Source organism: Petaurus breviceps, unplaced genomic scaffold (genome assembly GCF_028583685.1).
Source record: "Petaurus breviceps papuanus isolate PSGF00001 unplaced genomic scaffold, PetGlider_PUasm1.0 37, whole genome shotgun sequence".
Taxonomy (NCBI): Eukaryota; Metazoa; Chordata; class Mammalia; order Diprotodontia; family Petauridae; genus Petaurus; species Petaurus breviceps.
Genome location: NW_027186296.1, coordinates 37,045,185 through 37,050,104, shown reverse-complemented (window position 1 = coordinate 37,050,104; position 4,920 = coordinate 37,045,185).

Here is a 4,920-nt window from a genome sequence, read left to right as displayed (position 1 = left end):
GGAAGCACGACCTCCAGGCGGTCTGGCTTCCACCTTCCCCAACCAGTATAAAGGGGGGACTCTGGGCAAGCTTTAGAGATGCAGAACCCACAGGGTGATGCGGGGAGGCTGGCCTCCCACTGGGGATGGCCTGGGGGACCAGCAGGAATGGAGCAATGCTCTGGGATCTGAGCCCAGGCCCACCGTGAGCCGGAGGTTTTGGATCTAGGGCAGTCTGGCCGGCCACCAGGAGGGAGGGACTCTGGATCAGCAGTGGCTGTGGCCATTTCCAGAACTGTCAACACACAGATGAGGAGGACAAGGTGAGAGACGGTCGGTGCAGACTGGACTTTGGGACCCAGTAGGGGGGAGTGCGTTGGCTTTTGCCCCCAAGGCAAGAAGCCTCTGAGACATGGGCACAACCAGCCAGCACCACATGGTAGCTTTGGCTCCTGGCCTGCAGAGTGTGGGGGGACCGGGGGACTAGTCTGGGGGATGATCGCTCTTGCTTTAGCCTGCTTGGATCTGGATTGCGGTCTGGGGTCGAGGTCCTGGGGTGTGTATCCAACTTGCCAGAGCATGTGGAGGCCTTGGGGAGGGCACCCATCTAATGCCTGCGGCAGCTGAGAAAACCCCAGCGTTTGGGACGAAAACTCTCCTGTCTGGTGGCAGAGTCCTACTGTGGCAAAAAGCCCAGGGGTCAAGTGACTGAGGGACAATATGACCAGGCAAAGGAAACAAAGCAGACAGAAGATTCCAACATTAGACTCCTATTTTGGGGACAAAAAGGAGCAAAGCATGGAACAGGAGGAAGACAGTGAAGTCAGAACTCCTGCACCAAAAGCTTTAAAGGAAAATACAAGGTGGTTACAGGCCATAGAGGACCTTAAGAAGCAGATAAGAGAAGTGGAGGAAAAATTGGAAAGAGAAATGAGAACAATGCAAGAAAATTACAAAATGAGAGTCAACAGCCTGACTGAGGAAAATAACACCTTAAAAAGTAGACTAACTCAAATTGCAAAAGAGGCTCAAAAAGGCAATGAGGAGAAGAATGCCTTACAAAGCCAAATTTGCCAGATGGAAAAAGAATCTCAAAAGCTCAATGAGGAGAATCATTGCTTCAGAATTAGATTGGAGCAAATGGAAGCTAATGACTTTATGAGAAATCAAGATGCTATTAAACAGATCCAAACAAATGAAAGAATAGAAGGCAATGTGAAATATCTCATGGGAAAAAACCACTGACCTGGAAAATAGATCCAGGAGAGATAATTTAAAAATTATTGGACTACCTGAAAGCCATGATCAAAGTAAAAACCTAGAAATCATCCTCCAGGAAGTTCTCAAAGAAAACTGCCCTGATGTTTTAGAACCAGGGGGCAAAATAGAGGTTGAAAGAATCCACCAATCACCTCCTGAAAAAGATTCCAAAAAGAAAACTCCTAGAAATATTATAGCCAGGTTCTGGAATTCCCAGATTAAGGAGAGAATATTATAAGTAGCCAGGAAGAAACAATTTGAATATTGTGGAAACACAATCAGGATAACCCAGGATCTGGCAGCTTCTGCACTGAGGGATCAAAGGGCTTGGAATATGATATTCTGGAGGGCAAAGGAGCTGGGATTAAAACCAAGAATCACCTAACCAGCAAAACTGAGTATCATGTTTCAGGGCAAAATATGGTCATTCAGTGGAATAGAGGACTTTCAAGCATTCTTGATGAAAAAAACAGAGTTGAATAGAAAATTTGACATTCAGATACAAGAAGCAAGAGAAGCATGAGAAGGTAAACTGGGAAAAGAAATCATAAGGAACTTATCAAAGTTGAACTATTAACATTCCTACATGGACAAACAATAATTGTAACTGATGAAACTTTTCTCAGTATGAAAATAGTTGAAGGGAATAGAAATATATATATATATATATATGTCTATATATGAGGGTATATAGGCATAGGAATACATATGTGAATATGTGTATATATGTTTACAGGTATACATAGATAGAGGGCACAGGACCAATTTAACAGGAAGGGATGATACTCAAAAGGTGAAATTAAGAGGTGAGAGAGGAATATAATGAGAGGAGATGGGGAGAGACAGAATGGGGTAAACTATCTCATATAGAAGAGGCAAGGGAAAATGGTTGCAATGGAGGGGAAGAATAGGAAGGCAAGGAATAATGGGTTGGCCTTATTCCCATTGAATTTGGCTAGGGGAGGGAGTGAGATACACACTGGATGGGGTGTCTCACCTCATAGGAGGGTAGGGGCGAAGGAGATGAGAGGGAGAGCGGGCTGGGGGGGAGGGAGGTTGGGGGCACCCACTTTTGAAGGGGGACAGGATTGGGGTGGAGAGTGGAGTGGGTGGGAGGTGGGATGGGAGGGAGGGAAGTGTAGTCAGTCTTTTGCAATATATCTACTATGTTATTGTTTTTCATTAGCCACACATGTGCAACCTGTACTGAACTGCTTGTCTTCCCAGTGGGGGTGGGTGGCGGAGAGTGGGGGTGGGAAGTGAGTGAATCTGGAATTCAGTTTTAAAATCAAATGTTTAAATATATATATAATATACACACACACACACTATTATTAATACTATTTTACATGCAATTGGGAAATGAGATGTGCAGGCACTGGGGCATGGAGATCCACTGTGCCCTGCTGGAAAAGTTGGGGGGTGGTATGGGAGAAGGTGTGGGGGAGAGCAGATTGGAGGAGGGGATGTCCTGTGGGACTGCTGTTTTGGGGCGGTGGGTGGGTGAAAAACAGGGAAAAATTTGTAACTCAAGATCTGGCAGAAACGAGTGATGTGGATCGGAAGTTAATAAAGCATTTGAAAAATGAAAAAATAAAAATAAAAGAGTGTCTGAATTAGGATTTTAATTCAGGTCTTCCTGACTCCAGGTCCAGTGCTCTATCTTCTTCAATATCTGGAGAAGGTTAGTGGCAGAGGGATTAATTTTGTCTTTTTCCTTTCTTTTGGCTAAATTTTATTTTTTTTATGAACTTGGAAAACATCAATATTTTGCTATATGAACAGAAAAGAGGATTGCTTATGAAACCCAATTTCAAGCAATCATCAAACATTTATTAAGCACCTACTATATGCTAGTAACTGTACTAAGAACTAGGGATACAAAAAAAGGTCAAAAGACAACCTTGTCCTCAAGAAACTCACAATCTAATTCCACAAATCTAATTTCTGTTACATACAGTTTTTAAAAAGAGTGTGTAATTGGGGCAGCTAGGTGGCACAGTGAATAGAGCACCGGCCCTGGAGTCAGGACGACCTGCGTTCAAATCCGGCCTCAGACACTTGACACACTTACTAGCCGTGTGACTTTGGGCAAGTCACTTAACCCCAATTGCCCTGCAAAAAGCAAAAAAAACAAAAACAAAAAAAAAGAGTGTGTAATAATAGCAGGGCAGCTGGTTGGCACAGTGGATAGAGTGCTAGGTTTGGAGTCAAGAAGTCTCATCTTCAGTTCTGGCCTCAGACTCTTATTAGTCGTGTGATCCTAGACAAGTCACTTAACCCTGTTTGCCTTAGTTTCCTCATCTGTAAAATGAGCTGGAGAAAGAAATGGCAAACCACTCTAGTATCTTTGCCAAGAAAATACCAAACGGGGTCACGAAGAGTCAGACATGACTAAAAAGTACTGAACAGCAACAAGTACTATCACTATCCACCATCTATCCCCTTCTTTGTAACAAAGAAGTATAGTCAACCAAACCAAACCAACCCAATGTCCATGTCCCAAAATGTATCTCATTCTGTGCCTCTAGGCCATATGTCTGCCAATCAATCAATAAACATTTATTAAGTGCCTACTATGTTCATTGTGCTATGTTCCAGGAATACAAAAAGAGACAAAATACAGTTCCTGCCTGTAAGGAGCTTACAATCTAAGGTCAAGAAGTGGAAAGTAAACATGATGAATGTTTCTGCCAAAACAAGTCAACAAAACATCTACCAAGATATGGAAGGTAGGAGGTGGTAATCAGCACTGGAAGAAGTACTCATGTGGATGAAATCTTATATTTTGAAGGACTGAGTTGGAAGGACCATCCTGTGAGATAGATAATGCCAGCATTATTATCTCCATCATCTATAAGGAAATGGATGCTCAGAGAGGTTCAACATTCCCAGAGGGGTCCAAAACTCAAAATAGAGAAGACATCCTATACGTTACTATTACTGAAACAATAATGAGCATAGAATCAAAGGATCAGAGAATCACAGATTTAGATCTGGAAGAGAACTTTGAGGTCACTGAGTCCATTTCCCTCTCTTCTTTTTTTTCAGAAGATAGTTTAGGATGTTCCAGGAAATGGGGGCTCTTATTCAGAGCATGCTCATTGTATTACTGAAATATGGAAATGGCAATCAACAGGACACCAGATGTAAGGCATGATAAACTCTCTCTTATTTCCCTTTGCTTTCTTGTTCGAAACCACACCAAGTCACAAAGGCAGGAAGCAGAGTAGAGGATCACCTTGTTTCCCACTGTGGTTAGCACAGGCGCTATCTATTATACCACCCTAAAGAGATAGAGTTGAGAGACCATTTGTCATTGGATCATATAAAGAATGACTATCCAAGACCCAGGTTTGGAATAAAGTGATCTAGTATTGGAATGAAGAAGAAGGTGACTCTGGACAGTTATGCTTATGAGTCTCTCACACATATGAGAAATCAGTAATAATTCCTTCACTTATGCTGTACTTATTTTGACCAAGAAGAGTTATGTAGGTGGGATGGCTATAGCTGGGTTCGGCATCAGGGGGAATTGGCTTAAAGCCCAGGCTATGACACTTATTAGTTATGTAACCTTGGGTAAGTAATCTAATCTTTCTGAGCCTCAGTTTCCTCATCTGTAAAAGGGGTGTAGGAGGACAGAGATAATATGGCAGAGTAAGGAAGAAACTCCTGGAG